The following is a 17,978-nucleotide window of genomic DNA, read 5'->3' on the forward strand; positions in this document are numbered from 1 at the left end:
CAAGGAAGAAGAAGAAGAAGAAGAGGAAGAAGAAGAAGAAGAAGAAGAAGAAGAAGAAGAAGAAGAAGAAGGGGGGCTCTCTCTCCCTCTCTCCCGGTGGCGCCGGAATGCCGCCGGGGCCATCATCGCGACAACGATCTACACCAACAACTTCACCGCCGTCATCACCAACTCTTCCCCCTCTATGTAGCGGTGTAACCCCTCTTTTACCTGCTGTAATCTCTACTTAAACATGATGCTCAACGCTATATATTATTTTCCAATGATGTATGGCTATCCTATGATGTTTGAGTAGATCCGTTTTGTCCTATGGGTTAATTGATGATCGTGATTGGTTTGAGTTGCATGTTTTATTATTGGCGATATCCTATGGTGCTCTCTGTGTCGCGCAAGCGTGAGGGATCCCCGCTGTAGGGTTTGAAATATGTTCATGATTTGCTTATGATGGGTGGCGTGAGTGACAGAAGCACAGACCCGAGTAAGTAGGTTATTTGCGTATGGGAATAAAAGAGGACTTGATGCCTTATAATGCCATGGTTGGGTTTTACCTTAACTAGATGACCCGGTTGCGCCAATGGCGCAAGAACCGAATTAGAAAGAATGTTAGTAGTGAGTAGGTAGGAGATGTAACTGAAAATATAGTGCAATGTGGATTGTATTACGTCATATATTAACCACAAATCATGAAATCAATACCAGAGAACCAAATAATGTCACCACCTCTGTACGAACAACCAACATTTTAGCATAAGGAGTATCACATGAGTGTTTACTTGCACATCAGGAGTACCACAATTACAACTAAAGAGGCATAGTCCTCACTCTTGTCCCTGAGCCCTTCACAAGGAGAGTTCCAAGCCTCGCAACTTCTTCCTCCGGCTCTGCACATGACCCTCAGTTACAAACCTCGTCCCCCAGCTATGATTATTTCAAGATGAAATCAACATGCTAGTTCTCTCACATGGAACATGTTCAGAATTTAGTCAGTCTCACTAATCTTTCAGCTACAAAGGCAGAAAGAAAAATGGCATGATCAATAACTAAAAAAACAGGAACAATAACGCTTGTAGCATTAAAAAACCGAGAAAGTGAATTGAGGACAACAGAACAATTATTTGTAACAACGGCAAGCTTGACTGATGCAAAATGATCACTCTGAAACTATATCTTTAGAACCAAATTAAAAAGGAACAAAATAATCTAATACTCCCTCCATTCAAAAATAACTGTCTCAACTTTGTATAAAAACATCATGTATCTTTAGGACCAATTTTTAGACCATGGTATCACATAAATCAAGAATTAGACATATCAGATTGCAAGGTATTCATGGTCAGTTACCAATCATGTCACACCAAGGATTTGCACATATAACCTGAAATAACTGCAGCTAGCTTGAAGTCTGAAATCTACCGGGTGACAGACAAAAGCAATACCACCAAACCTTATTCTTATTGGACGAGCACAAGATTTATGAGAAGATAACACATAAAAAATCCTATTTGGTTTCTGGATGCATGCACTTTCTGGATTGTGCACATCAAAGCATGGAAGAACATTCCTAGGAGAGCCATTGTAGCGCAACGAAGTAAACCAAAAATCAAAAAAGAGAAGTGAGTTTGTATCATGTAATTTAGCAGTGTATCAGTCCATATCACCATTTATTTTTCCGAGACCAAAGAAAATGACAGAAGTTTCCCTATTCAGTATTTATGCAAACCAACAACCGCCACATTAGGATATGCCAATCAGGATACCTCACAAAATATTCTCACAATGCCTCGATCAGTATTTATGCAAACCAACAACCGCCACATTATTTTCTCACCTGCAACTTGGGAGCTGCAGGCCGCCGCCGTCGACCACCGCTCCGCATCTTGGCTGCATTTATGAATCAAATTCTTAGAACCCTTGTTAATGCTAGCTTACTTTTCTTAATGCTTGTATGTTTTTATTCCCTAAAGTCTACATCACACAATCACTCATAAAAATTCATTAAACTATGTCGCCGTGTGTAGAGAAGTAAACGCATCTTTTGCATGTAGTAAACACATCTCTTCAAGGTGTCAGAACTCAAAAGCATGCATACATTTTGAGTGGAACTCATGCTTTAGCTCCAGATCTTTAATACTATTTAATTTGTTTGAACCTGGCAAATGATAGATGTGCATGTACATAAAAGGAACCTGTATAAAGAAAAATCTGGACAAAAGGAACAATACCTAGCAGCAGAGGAAAAGAAAATGTCAAAAGGCAAAGCTCATAGTCCAGGCACCAGCATTGAAGGGGCAAAAACACAGGTAGAAGACAGTAGGCACCGAATAAGTATATAACACTGCCAAAGAAAAAGGAAAACCCAGGTTTTTCAGATTTTACTCGATCAATGATAGGCATAAGCAAATAACTGATTTTAAATGTAAATTGTGACCAAAACAATTCACCTATTTTTAGCAAATATACAACAGTACATCAAGCAAATACACCTAGGGCACACTTTCAGAAGCATATATTAAAGAAAATAGTCACCAGTGTCCGGTGTACTACTATCTAAAAGTGCTTTGATCCTCAGAATGTAGGAGAGAACTCCGTCGCATAAAAAGGAAACAACACATTACATGTGATAAATGGGTGACTTTCTAAGATGTAGGGACTCTGTTTGATTACATTAAATTTGTCATCTCAAGCAGTAGAAAGGACAAATGATGGTTTGAGCCAACTCACCGTAGATCACCAGTTCTTGCAATAATAGATCAAGTGAGAAATTTCAGAACTGCATCTTCTCGGATAACCGCATCTTCATGCCATTAAAATCTTGGAGTAGCATTATACATGTAGCTCTACCCAAAATAAGAGATGAGAAATAGAAAATCAGATTGACCGAACCATTCAATCTATATGTTCATCCCAATAAAATTGTACCAAAATAGACAAATTTGACAACTATATCTCATTGATTAATCTCCATATTTGCACCTCTCCTTCTGCATCAGTATGAAAGAAGAAAAGAGGAGGAGCTACCATACCTGCAGAAGGGCTGGTGACGCCGCAGCAAGCAAACGGGGCCCTTGCGCCATCGTCGAATCTCTCCTAAAGCTGAAGCAGCCCACGCCCGATGCATACGCTAGCATCGCCGCCGTCATGCCCACTGTTAGCATTAGAGAGGGTATTATTCTGTAGGGAACTTTGGAAGAACTGGCTAGAGATAATAGGCAGAATAAAGGACCCGCACATTATAAAAGGCTGAACACGATGTAATTCTAATTTTTGGGTTCTTCTAGGATATATATGTTGTGTTTTTGGCTGTTAATTGGTAAGGGGAACATAACTTCTGTCACGCTTTGAAGGTGCATTCACATCTAAAAGGGCCAGGATTTTTAAAACATCAACTACACTCTGTGAACAGATGAAAAACAAAAAATTGAACCCTTTGCCTACACAATTATTCAGCCCAGGCTAGAAAGCCAAGAACTTGAACCCTTTGCCACTACAGATCGAAAAAGCGGATGTCATGGGCCATCTCACACATGAGGGAGCAGGAGTATGACAATAAAAATAACTCCTAGTGCGGTCAGTATCCATGTGCAACAACTGTTGACCCCCATCTATTCTTGCCCATGGACACACCTAGGGTTCTCGCTGTGTAATCTCACAATGAAGGGTTCAGGCCAAAATTTGAAATGTAAAAACGGAACGCATTTACATGTGGTCATCCCTAAATCCATCGAGGATGATCCTGGCAATTCCTATGATGGGTCACACATAAGAAAAATCATCAGTAACCAACTTAGGGGCCTACAAAGAAGAAGATGACATTAAATTTCTGCAAGTTACATATACCGAACATGCTCGAGTTGATTCTTCTCCCTTTTATTGCGAGTTATAAATTAGTACACAGTTGAGTTTCAATCAACCATCAATAAAAAAACAAAGAACCTTTACCCAATGTATATAGATCAACAAAGCACAGATGGGGGCAAAGAACCGCATGGAGTATCCTCCTTCCAACAGTAAAAGCCTAGGCAGCACAAAACTATAGATTTGTTTTGATAACCTGTAGGAAGCTGCCCTAAAGGACTATAGTTTTTGTGTTGATACCCAACAAAATGTGTGACAAATTCTGTCTATGTCTTTTGATTTTCTGATTTCTAATTACTGCAGAGAGGCAGTAGGTTAGATAGATCAACACAGTTCGTACATTATCAAGCACCGATATGACCTATCTGAATAGAAATATAACTTCCACAATGAAAAGAACCATCGTTTATATTATCGTGAGCCAAATATACAAATGTAGGAATTCATAGTTAGTACGAAAAGCAAGCTAAACATTCAAACAAAGGATGGCCGACGTCATGGATCAATGAAATAATTACATAAAAGAGAATGTTAGTGGACAGGAAAATATTCACCCGAGATTGAAGTAAGAAAATGGGATGAGTTCACCTTTGATCTGCAATAGCACATTTTGGAATACCCAATTTCATCTTCAATCATGCAAGTACCCAGGACAAAAACACTTCCGGCTCATTGGTGAGCAACCTTACTGAAGCTCCTACAAATAGGAAAACGATACTTTTAGGAGGGGAAATGACTACAATAACTATCAGGCATAGCTCATTCTATGAAGTTGGTACAATTTGCACATTTGGTACGGACAACAGTTCTAGCGATAAACAAAAGATGCAGTAGCACATGTAGTCAGGTAAGTGTACACTAAAATACATCGCTACATGAAAACAAAGGCCTGGAAAGCAGGCATTTTAGTGAACATGTTTCAGTTTTCTTTTCCTATCCGCGTCCGAGAAGGATAAAACAGAACATAAGAAAACCTAAGAATAACCTCACGATGGCAAAATATACACAATTTCATGTCTCCTACATGCTTATACATCAGGGAAGGAAATCAAGTTACCAAATGCAAATTTATTGGTAAAATCATCATGGAGAATTCTGAAGGGTCGACGACCTCATACATAGAAGCAAAGATCTAACTCATGGATTCTTGTTATAGTTGACTGGAACTAATGTTTTGACCAAATATTTTTTTGTTTCTTTATACTTTTATTCACCTCATGGATTCTCATTAATCTCAAAATCATCTTGTTATGATTGACTGAAACTAATTTTTTGAAAAATGAACTCACGTGGCTTACATAGACTACTACTCCCCTACCAGCCTTAGGGGTTTTTCATCAAGCACCTTGCAAGCGTACAGAAACAAAATATGTACAAGCAAATATGAGAAGTTCTAGGAGAAAGGCATTGGAAGGAGGGAAAAAATTCAGGAGAGGGCAAGAGAGTGTGCACTTGCTTGAGGGACAAATACAGTGAGATTGGGCGGCCGTTTACACCGTCTGCTTGTGCTTCAACCGGGCAGCAGCGTGAGCTCGGTGAGAAAGGGACCCGGGAGGAGAAGAGTTGGGGCTAGTGGTGGCTCACCTCAGTTTGATGGTGTGCTTGATCTATTGCCTCAGAGGGGGCGGGGATGTGCTGCCACGACGGCTTGCTCCATGGTGGATCTCATTGACGAGCAGCTCCACGAGCACCCCTGGGGATGATGCAGACGCCCTCCTCCTTCTTCCCAGCATCTCCACCGCACCATGACGGCCCGATGCTTCCCATCCTTGTTGCCCGCCTCCCCTGCTCCTTCACCCGGTGTGAAAGACGACGAGCCGGCGGCACTCCTTCCGGTGATCCTCTCCTGTCGGCCGTCAACCCCCTCTCCTCTTTCCTCTCTCTTTCTCCCTCCTCTCATGTTCTTCCTTCTCTCTCTCCCTCTCATATTCTCTCTCCCGCAGATCAAATCGAGCGGCGCCGCCGCCGCCCTTTGTCTGCAGGTCGTCACGCTCCTTCCGGTGACCCTCTCTCATCTGCCATCACACCTCGCTCTCCTCTTTCCTCTATCTTTCTCCCTCCTCTCCTTCCTTGTCTCTCTCCCTCTCATCTTTTCTCTTCAGCAGATCGGATCGAGCGTCGCCGTCGTCTCCCTTTTGTCGGTAGATCTTTGCCGCCGCTAGAGAGGGCAGTGAAGAGGAGGAAGAGGCGGCACGGTGGAGAGCAGGGCAGAAGGGGAGGAGGCGGCGGCGCCGTGGAGAGGGAGGGGAGCGGGGCGGCTAGGGTTGGAGGGGAGGGGATTGGGTGTGCGTGTGGTGAGGGAGACGATGGCTCGGGCGGAGGGAGGAGATGCAGGCCGGCTCGCTCGCTCGAACTATTTCGCTCGTGTGGTGCGGTGCGCCCTCGCGTGGGAGCGCGGTGCGGTGCGTTTTTACCCCTCGCGTGTTACGGTGCGCTGGAGCGATGGTTGTGACTACCACCCCTTTCATCCTTTATAAGTTAGATGTTCTTTAGTAGTTGCGGATGCTTGCTGGAGTTTCAATCATAAGTGCATATGATCCAAGAAGAGAAAGAATGTTAGCTTATGCCTCTCCCTCAAATAATATTGCAATAATAATTACCGGTCTAGTTATCGATGGTCTAGGGACAAATAATTTTCTCGTGACAAAAAGCTCTCTACTGAAACTAATTTAGTTGTGTCTTTATCTAAACAACCCCTAGGTTTAATTTACGTGCCCTTTATTATCTTGCAAACCTATCCAACAACACCTACAAAGTACTTCTAGTTTTATACTTGTTCTAGGTAAAGCGAACGTTAAGCGTGTGTAGAGTTGTATCGGTGGTCGATAGAACTTGAGGGAATATTTGTTCTACCTTTAGCTCCTCGTTGGGTTCGACACTCCTACTTATCGAAAGAGGCTACAATTGACCTCCTATACTTGTGGGTTATCAAGACCTTTTTCTGGCGCCGTTGCCGAGGGGCAATAGCGTGGGGTGAATATTCTCGTGTGTGCTTGTTTGCTTTATCACTAAGTGGATTTTATTTGCTATTCTAAGTTGTTCTCTATCTTTAGTTATGGATATAGAACATGAAATACCAAAAAAATAGGTTTACTTGGTACTCATGGAGATGGGGAACCTCCTAAAACCCTCGATTCTCATTATGTGAAAGATATTATGCACTACTTTAATAATCCTGAGAAAAACCTATTCAATTATATAATGGGAGACACGTTGGATCAACGTGAATTTAATACTTTAGGGATTATCGCTTGACTCAAAAAGAAAAACTTTTATGGGATCAAATTTATATGTTGCATTGGTATGCTCGGGAACTATGTTTGAGATATGATTATACTTGTTGCTCTAGGGTGAAGGCTCCACAACTTCCCTTTTCATACAAATTTAATGATAATGAAACCTTAGCTTCTTATGCTAATGGTATATATGTTACTATGATGTGGAACGAATAGAAGAATTTGTTGCTTTTAAGGGTGCTTGTGAAATTGAATCTTTGTTTAAAGAGTTTGAAGATTTTGATGATTCAGTTTATAGACCTGAAAATTTAGCCATCCTTAAATATTGCTATGAGAATTATAAATACAATTATGATATTGATGAATTTGTTGAGAAAGTCTCCGTTGTTCGAGAAGAGACTAATATTTTGCAGGAGTCTATGGAAGAAGAAATTGATGAAACTATGAGCTCGTTGGATGAAAAGGATGATGAGGAGAGCGAAGAACAAAAGGAGCAAGATCGAATTAGCTACCCGAGCCCACCTTCTAATGAGAGTAACTCTCCAACTCATACATTATTTAATGTCCCTTAGTTCTTATCGAAGGATGAATGCCATGATAATTGCTATGATCCCGTTGATTCATTTGAAATATCCCTTTTTGATGAACTTGATGCTTGCTATTCTTGTGGCCAAGATGCCAATATGAATTATGCTTATGGAGATGAACTTGCTATTGTTCCTTATGTTAAACATGAAATTGTTGCTATTGCACCCACACATGATAGTCCTATTATCTTTTTGAATTCTCCAAACTACACTATATAAGAGAAGTTTGCACTTATTAAGGATTATATTGATGGGTGGCCTTTTACCGTTGCACATGATAATTTTGATGAATATAATATGCATGTGCTTGCTGCTCCTACTTGCAATTATTATGAGAGAGGAACTACATCTCCGCCTCTCTATGTTTCCAACACGATAAAATTGCAAGAAACTTCTTATGCTATGCATTGGCCTTTACTTGATGTGCATGAATTGTTCTTGTATGACATGCCGATGCATAGGAAGAGAGTTAGACTTCGTCATTGCTTGATATATGTTGCTTTGTGCTCACTACTAAATGCCGAATCATTGCTAATTCAAATTGGCTTTGATATACCTTGGGATCCGGGTGGATTCATTACTTGAGCACCTTATGCCTAGCTTAATGGCTTTAAAGAAAGCGCTGCCAGGGAGACAACCCAGAAGTTGTAGAGAGCCATTTATTTCTATTGAGTGCTTGTATAGAGTTTTAAAACAAAAAAATAAAGAGGGGAACCCAAAACTTTTCAAAAAGGAAAGTGAAAGTGAGAGAGACAGACATTGTTGAAGTGAGGGAGCGCCTTGAACTTTGTTCATGCTCACGGAAACTTTGTGAATCTTTATTACAGAAACTTTTCAACAAAAATAATTATCCCCTTGTACAATTCCGTTGTATTATAAAAATAATGTGCCAAGATTTGCCTTTAGGATGTTTACATTGCATGTTGGTTTGTTCAGTGCAAAACCAAAATTTTGGCTGTAGTGCGCGATTTTACATTTTTTTTACTGGAACGTCAAAAGGTTCTGAAACTTTTTGCAATGTCTTTATATACAATTTTTTTATTTTTCCTAATTGTTTCAGAATTTTTGGAGTACCAGAAGTATGATGAATGTTCAGATTACTACAGACTGTCCTGTTTAAGACAGATTCTATTTTTTTATGCATTGTTTGCTTGTTTTAATGAAACTATCGATTTCTATCAGTGGATTAATCCATGGAAAAGTTATATTACATTAGCTACAATGGAAAAAAATGAATTGGTTTGCAATGGTACTTAGAGTAGTGATTTGCTTTATTATACTAACGGATCTTACCAAACTTTCTGTTGAGTTTTGTGTGGATGAAGTGATCAAGGATCGAGGAGTGATGACCCACAAGTATAGGGGATCTATCATATTCCTTTCGATAAGTAAGAGTGTCGAACCCAACGAGGAGCAGAAGGAAATGATAAGTGGTTTTCAGCAAGGTATTCTCTGCAAGCACTGAAATAATAGGTAAGAAATAGTTTTGTGATAGGATAATTTGTAATGAGTAACAAGTAACAAACGTAAATAAAGTGCAGCAAGGTGGCCCAATCCTTTTTGTAGCAAAGGAAAAGCCTGTACAAACTCTTATATGATTTAAAGCGCTCCCGAGGACACATGGGAATATCATCAAGCTAGTTTTCATCACGTTCATATGATTCGTGTTCGGTACTTTGATAATTTGGTATGTGGGTGGACCGGTGCTTGGGTGCTGCCCTTACTTGGACAAGCATCCCACTTATGATTAACCCCTATTGCAAGCATCCGCAACTACAACAAAAGTATTAAGGTAAACCTAACCATAGCATGAAACATATGGACCCAAATCAACCCCTTACAAAGCAACGCATAAACTAGGGTTTAAGCTTCTGTCACTCTAGCAACCCATCATCTACTTATTACTTCCCAATGCCTTCCTCTAGGCCCAAATAATAGTGAAGTGTCATGTAGTCGACGTTCACATAACACCACTAGAGGAGAGACAACATACATCTCATCAAAATATCGAACGAATACCAAATTCACATGACTACTAATAGCAAGACTTCTCCTATGTCCCCAGGAACAAACGTAACTACTCACAAAGCATATTCATGTTCATAATCAGAGGGGTATTAATATGCATATAGGATCTGAACATATGATCTTCCACCAAATAAACCAACTAGCATCAACTACAAGGAGTAATTAACACTACTAGCAACCCACAGGTACCAATCCCGGGCTTAGAGACAAGAATTGGATACAAGAGATGAACTAGGGTTTTGAGAGGAGATGGTGCTGGTGAAGATGTTGATGGAGATTGCCCTCTCCCGATGAGAGGAGCGTTGGTGATGACGATGGCGATGATTTCCCCCTCGCGGAGGGAAGTTTCCCCGGCATAACAGCTCCGCCAGAGCCCTAGATTGGTTCCGCCAAGGTTCCGCCTCGTGGCGGCGGAGTCTCGTCCGGAAAGATGGCTTATGATTTTTTCCTCATCGAAAGACTCCATATAGCAGAAGATGGCCATCGGAGGGCCACCAGGGGGCCCACGAGGTAGGGGGGCGCGCCCAGGGGGGTAGGGCGCGCCCCCACCCTCGTGGGCAGGGTGTGGCCCCCCTGGTGAACTTCTTGCGCTCAGTATTTTTTATATATTCTGAAAACGTCTTTCGTGAAGTTTCAAGACTTTTGGAGCTGTGCAGAATAGGTCTCTAATATTTGCTCCTTTTCCAGCCCAGAATCCCAACTGTCGGCATTCTCCCTCTTTATGTAAACCTTGTAAAATAAGAGAGAATAGGCATAAGTATTGTGACATAATGTGTAATAACAGCCCACAATGCAATAAATATCGATATAAAAGCATGATGCAAAATGGACGTATCAACTCCCCCAAGCTTAGACCTCGCTTGTCCTCAAGCGAAAGCCGAAATCAAAAAATATGTCCACATGTTTAGAGATAGAGGTGTCGATAAAAATAAAATACGGACATGAGGGCATCATGATCATTCTTAGAACAGCAACTTATATAATTCTTGTCATATGATCTCTTATGCTAGAGTAACAATTCAATCACAATTTCAAGTATGAATCATAACTTCATTGAAAGCTAACAAACTATAATTTCAGTCATTGAAGCAATTGCAATTTATCATAACATAGGAAAGAGTCAATATAAGAGTTTTTCAGCAAGTCCACATACTCAACTATCATATAGTCTTTCACCATTGCTAACACTCACACAATACTTATGGGTATGGAGTTTTAATCGGACACAGAGAAAGATAGGGGCTTATAGTTTTGCCTCCCAACGTTTTTGTTGGAAATATGCCCTAGAGGCAATAATAAAATGGTTATTATTATATTTCCTTGTTCATGATAATTGTCTATTGTTCATGCTATAATTGTGTTATCCGGAAATCGTAATACATGTGTGAATATATAGACCACAACATGTCCCTATTGAGCTGATGTCTACTACACAACCTTCTTCTTGTAGACGTTGTTGGGCCTCCAAGTGCAGAGGTTTGTAGGATAGTAGCAAATTTCCCTCAAGTGGATGACCTAAGGTTTATCAATCCGTAGGAGGCATAGGATGAAGATGGTCTCTCTCAAGCAACCCTGCAACCAAATAACAAAGAGTCTCTTGTGTCCCCAACACACCCAATACAATGGTAAATTGTATAGGTGCACTAGTTTGGTGAAGAGATAGTGAAACAAGTGGTATATGGATAGTAGATAATAGTTTTTGTAATCTGAAATAATAAAAACAGCAAGGTAGCAAGTGATAAAAGTGAGCGTAAACGGTATTGCAATGTGTGGAAATAAGGCCTAGGGTTCATACTTTCGCTAGTGTAAGTTCCCTCAACAATAATAACATAATTGGATCACATAACCATCCCTCAACATGCAACAAAGAGTCACTCCAAAGTCACTAATAGCGGAGAACGAACGAAGATATTATGGTAGGGTACGAAACCACCTCAAAGTTATTCTTTCCAACCAATCCATTGGGCTATTCCTATAAGTGTCACAAACAGCCCTAGAGTTCGTACTAGAATAACACCTTAAGACACAAATCAACCAAAACCCTAATGTCACCTAGATACTTCATTGTCACCTCAAGTATCCGTGGGCATGATTATACGATATGCATCACACAATCTCAGATTCATCTATTCAACCAACACAAAGAACCTCAAAGAGTGCCCCAAAGATCTACCGGAGAATCACGACGAAAACGTGTGCCAACCCCTATGCATAGGTTCATGAACCCGCAATTTGGTCACCTTAACATACATCAAGTGGCACGTGGTATCCCATTGTCACCACAGATATCCATGGCAAGACATACATCAAGTGTTCTCAAGTCTTTAAAGACTCAATCCTATAAGATTACTTCAAAGGGGAAACTCGATTCATTACAAGAGAGTAGAGGGGGGAAGAAACATCATAGGATCCAAATATAATAGCAAAGCTCGCGATACATCAAGATCGTATCATCTCAAGAACACGAGAGAGAGAGAGAGAGAGAGAGAGAGAGATCAAACACATAGCTACTGGTACATACCCTCAGCCCCGAGGGAGAACTACTCCCTCCTCGTCATGGAGAGCGCTGGGATGATGAAGATGGCCACCGGTGAGGGTTCCCCCCTCCGGCAGGGTGCCGGGACAGGGTCCCGATTGACTTTTGGTGGCTACGGGGGCTTCTGGCGGCGGAACTCCCGATCTATTGTGCGTTCTGGAAGTTTTAGGGTACGTGGATATATATGGGTGCAGGGAGTACACTGGAGGAGCCACGGGGGCCCCACGAGGCAGGGGGGCGCGCCCCCACCCTCGTGGGCAGCTCCCGTATCTTCTGACGTGGGGTCCAAGTCCATCAGGTGTGTTTCCTTCCAAAAATAACTTCTCTAGTTGATTTCGTTCCATTTCGACTCCGTCTGATATTCCTTTTCTTCGAAACACTGAAATAGGCATAAAACAGCAAATTTGGGCTGGGCCTCCGGTTAATAGGTTAGTCCCAAAAATAATATAAAAGTGGATAATAAAGCCCAATATTGCCCAAAACAGTAGATAATATAGCATGGAGCAATCAAAAATTATAGATACGTTGGAGATGTATCAAGCATCCCCAAGCTTAATTACTGCTCGTCCTTGAGTAGGTAAATGATAAAAAGATAATTTTTGATGTGGAATGCTAGTTGGCATAATTTCAATGTAATTCTTCTTAATCGTGGCATGAATATTCAGGTCCATAAGATTCAAGACAAAAGTTCATATTGACATAGAAACAATAATACTTCAAGCATACTAACAAAGCAAGCATGTCTTCTCAAAATAACATGGCCAAAGAAAGTTATCCCTACAAAATCATATAGTCTGGCTATGCTCCATCTTCACCACACAAAAAATTTAAATCATGCACAACCCCGATGACAAGCCAAGCAATTGTTTCATACTTTTGATGTTCTCAAACTTTTTCAATCTTCACGCAATACATGAGCGTGAGCCATGGATATAACACTATAGGTGGAATAGAATGGTGGTTGTGGAGAAGACTAAAAGGGAGAAGATAGTCTCACATCGACTAGGCGTATCAACGGGCTATGGAGATGCCCATCAATAGATATCAATGTGAGTGAGTAGGGATTGCCATGCAACGGATGCACTAGAGCTATAAGTGTATGAAAGCTCAACAAAAGAAACTAGTGGGTGTGCATCCAACTTGCTTGCTCACGAAGACCTAGGGCAATTTGAGGAAGCCCATCATTGGAATATACAAGCCAAGTTCTATAATGTAAAATTCCCACTAGTATATGAAAGTGACATAACGAGAGACTCTCTATATGAAGAACATTGTGCTACTTTGAAGCACAAGTGTGGAAAAAGGATAGTAGCATTGCCCCTTTTTTATTTATTTTCTTTTTTATTTGGCCTTTCCTTTTTTTGGCCTTTCTTTTTTTATTTGGCCTTTCTCTTTTTTTGGGGACAATGCTCTATTGAATGATGATCATCACACTTCTATTTATTTACAACTCAAGAATTACAACTCGATACTAGAACAAAGATGACTCTATATGAATGCCTCCGGCGGTGTACCGGGATGTGCAATGATGCATGAGTGACATGTATGAAAGAATTATGAACGGTGGATTTTCCACAAAATACGATGTCAACTACATGATCATGCAAAGCAATATGACAATGATGAAGCGTGTCATAATAAACGGAACCGTGGAAAGTTGCATGGCAATATATCTCGGAATGGCTATGGAAATGCCATAATAGGTAGGTATGGTGTCTGTTTTGAGGAAGGTGTATGGTGGGTTTATGGTACCGGCGAAAGTTGCGCGGTACTAGAGAGGCTAGCAAAGGTGGAAATGTGAGAGTGCGTATAATCCATGGACTCAACATTAGTCATAAAGAACTCACATACTAATTGCAAAAATCTATTAGTTATCAAAGCAAAGTATTACGCGCATGCTCCTAGGGGGATAGATTGGTAGGAAAAGACCATCGCTCGTCCCCGACCGCCACTCATAAGGAAGACAATCAATAAATAAATCATGCTCCGACTTCATCACATAACGGTTCACCATACGTGCATGCTACGGGAATCACAAACTTCAACACAAGTATCTCTCAAATTCAAAACTACTCAACTAGCATGACTCTAATATTACCATCCTCATATCTCAAAACAATCATCAAGTATCAAACTTCTCTTAGTATTCAACACACTCATAAGAGAATTTTTATTATTCTTGAATACCTAGCATATTAGGATTTTAAGCAAATTACCATGCTATTTAAGACTCTCAAAATAATCTAAGTGAAGCATGAGAGTTCATCTATTTCGTCAAAATAAAACTACCACCATGCTCTAAAAGATATAAGTGAAGCACTAGAGCAAATGACAAACTACTCCGGAAGATATAAGTGAAGATCAATGAGTAGTCAAATAATTATGCAACTATGTGAAGACTCTCTAACATTTAATAATTTCAGATCTTGGTATTTTATTCAAACAGCAAGCAAAGCAAAATAAAATGACATTCTAAGAATAGCAAACATCATGTGAAGAAGCAAAAACTTAGGATCAACCGAAACTAACCGATAGTTGTTGAAGAAGAAAGGTGGGATGCCAACCGGGGCATCCCCAAGCTTAGACGCTTTAGACTTCTTGAAATATTATCTTGGGGTGCCTTGGGAATCCCCAAGCTTGAGATTTTGTGTCTCCTTAATTCCTCTCATATCACGGTCTCCCTAAATCTCAAAAGCTTCATCCACACAAAACTCAACAAGGACTCGTGAGATAAGTTAGTATAAACCATTGCAAAAACCTTATCATACTCTACTGTATCAAACCACCAAAATTATTATTCAACATTGCATACTAAATGCCTATGCATATTTAATAGTCCTATCCTCAAATAGAATCATTAAAGAAGCAAACACATGCAAACAATGCAAACATAGCAGCAATCTGCCTAAACAGGACAGTCTGTAAAGAATGCAGCAACATCCATACTTCCCTAGCTCCAAAAATTATGAAAGAAAATTCCCACTTTAGTAAATTTATCAGATCTTAATATGCAAAAGGTTTCGACATTTTATCACATTCTAACTTTTCTAGGGAATTATTGCAACAGCGGTAAACTTTCTGTTTTCAAAAAGCAACATGTGGACTTCTAAAATAGGCATAGTAAAGGCTATCAATGCCACTTTATTGAAATAAAAGATGCAAATTTTTTTTCTAAATAACAGCAAGCAAATCCTAACAAAATAAATTGACGCTCCAAGCAAAACACATATCATGTGGTGAGTAAAAATATAGCTCCAAGTAAAGTTACCGATGAACGAAGACGAAAGAGGGGATGCCTTCCGGGGCATCCCCAAGCTTAGGCTCTTGGTTGTCCTTGAATATTACCTTGGGGTGCCTTGGGCATCCCCAATCTTAGGCTCTTGCCACTCCTTATTCCATAGTCCATCGAATCCTTACCCAAAACTTGAAAACTTCACAACACAAAACTTAACAGAAAACTCGTAAGCCCCGTTAGTATAAGAAAGTAAATCACCACTTCAAGGTACTGTAATGAACTCATTATTTATTTATATTGGTGTTAAACTTACTGTATTACAACTTCTCTATGGTTTATAAACTATTTTACTAGCCATAGATTCATCAAAATAAGTAAACAACACATGAAAAATAGAATCTGTCAAAAACAGAACAGTCTGTAGTAATCTGGATCAAATGTATACTTATAGAACTCATAAAATTCTCAAATAAATTTCTGGACCTGAGGAATTTATCTATTAATCATCTTCAAAAATAATTAAATAAATATCAGTCTCCAAATAAAAATGGCAGTAGTTCTCGTGAGCACTAAAGTTTTTGTTTTTGACAGCATGATCAACAAGACTTTCCCCAAGTCTTCCCAAAGGTTCTACTTGGAACAAACACTAATTAAACACATAAAACCACATATAAACAGAGGCTAGATGAATTATTTATTACTAAAAAGGAACAAAAAGCAAGGAACAAAAATTAAATTGGGTTGCCTCCCAACAAGCGCTATCATTTAATGCCCCTAGCTAGGCATGATGATTTCAATGATGCTCACATGAAGGATAAGAATTGTAACATAAAGAGAACATCATGAAGAATATGACTAACACATTTAAGTCTAACCCACTTCCTATGCATAGGGATTTTGTGAGCAAACAACTTCTGGGAACAAGAATCAACTTGCATAGGAAGGTAAAACAAGCATAACTTCAAAACTTTAAGCACATAGAGAGGAAACTTGATATTATTGCAATTCCTACAAGCATATATTCCTCCCTCATAATAATTTTCAGTAGCATCATGAATGAATTTAACAATATAACCAGCACCTAAAGCATTCTTTTCATGATCTACAAGCATAGAATTTTTATTACTCTCCACATAAGCAAATTTCTTCTCATGAATAGTAGTGGGGGAAAACTCAACAAAATAATTATCATGTGAGGCATAATACAATTGAAAACTAAAACCATGATGACAAGTTTCATGGATATCATTATTCTTTATAGCATACAAGTCATCACAATAGTCATCATAGATAGCAACTTTGTTCTCATAATCAATTGGAACCTCTTCCGGAATAGTGGATTCATCACAAAATAAAGTCATGACCTCTCCAAATCTACTTTCATCAATATAATAATCATAAATAGGAGGCATGCTTTCATCATAATAAATTTTCTCATCAAAACTTGGGGGACAAATAATATCATCTTCATCAAACATAGCTTCCCCAAGCTTGTGGCTTTGCATATCATTAGCATCATGGATATTCAAGGAATTCATACTAACAACATTGCAATCATGTTCATCATTCAAATATTTAGTGCCAAACATTTTATAGATTTCTTCTTCTAGCACTTGAGCACAATTATCCTTTTCATCATACTCACGAAAGATATTAAAAAGATGAAGCGTATGAGATAAACTCAATTCCATTTTTTTGTAGTTTTCTTTTATAGACTAAACTAGTGATAAAATAAGAAACTAAAAGACTCGATTGCAAGATCTAAAGATATACCTTCAAGCGCTAACCTCCCCGGCAATGGAGCCAGAAAAGAGCTTGATGTCTACTACACAACCTTCTTCTTGTAGACGTTGTTGGGCCTCCAAGTGCAGAGGTTTGTAGGAAAGTAGCAAATTTCCCTCAAGTGGATGACCTAAGGTTTATCAATCCGTAGGAGGTGTAGGATGAAGATGGTCTCTCTCAAGCAACCCTGCAACCAAATAACAAAGAGTCTCGTGTGTCCCCAACACACCCAATACAATGGTAAATTGTATAGGTGCACTAGTTCGGCGAAGAGATAGTGAAACAAGTGGTATATGGATAGTAGATAATAGTTTTTGTAATCTGAAATAATAAAAACAGCAAGGTAGCAAGTGATAAAAGTGAGCATAAACGGTATTGCAATGTGTGGAAATAAGGCCTAGGGTTCATACTTTCGCTAGTGTAAGTTCCCTCAACAGTGATAACATAATTGGATCACATAACCATCCCTCAACATGCAACAAAGAGTCACTCCAAAGTCACTAATAGCAGAGAACGAACGAAGAGATTATGGTAGGGTACGAAACCACCTCAAAGTTATTCTTTCCAATCAATCCATTGGGCTATTCCTATAAGTGTCACAAACAACCCTAGAGTTCGTACTAGAATAACACCTTAAGACACAAATCAACCAAAACCCTAATGTCACCTAGATACTTCATTGTCACCTCAAGTATCCGTGGCATGATTATACGATATGC

General features: G+C 39.6%; 1 long non-coding RNA gene across 1 annotated transcript; it reads right to left on the reverse strand.

Annotated features, from left to right (window-relative positions):
* Nucleotides 1-637: 637 nt before the first annotated feature.
* LOC123131967 (uncharacterized) lies at nucleotides 638-6,257 on the reverse strand. Its single transcript, XR_006464439.1, has 6 exons — nucleotides 5,440-6,257; nucleotides 3,024-4,552; nucleotides 2,722-2,837; nucleotides 2,223-2,335; nucleotides 1,829-1,881; nucleotides 638-1,004 (listed from the first exon to the last, which is right to left on the reverse strand). It is a non-coding gene; the product is annotated as an uncharacterized lncRNA (long non-coding RNA).
* Nucleotides 6,258-17,978: the final 11,721 nt, after the last annotated feature.

This window comes from Triticum aestivum, chromosome 6A, assembly GCF_018294505.1.
Source record: "Triticum aestivum cultivar Chinese Spring chromosome 6A, IWGSC CS RefSeq v2.1, whole genome shotgun sequence".
NCBI lineage: Eukaryota > Viridiplantae > Streptophyta > Magnoliopsida > Poales > Poaceae > Triticum > Triticum aestivum.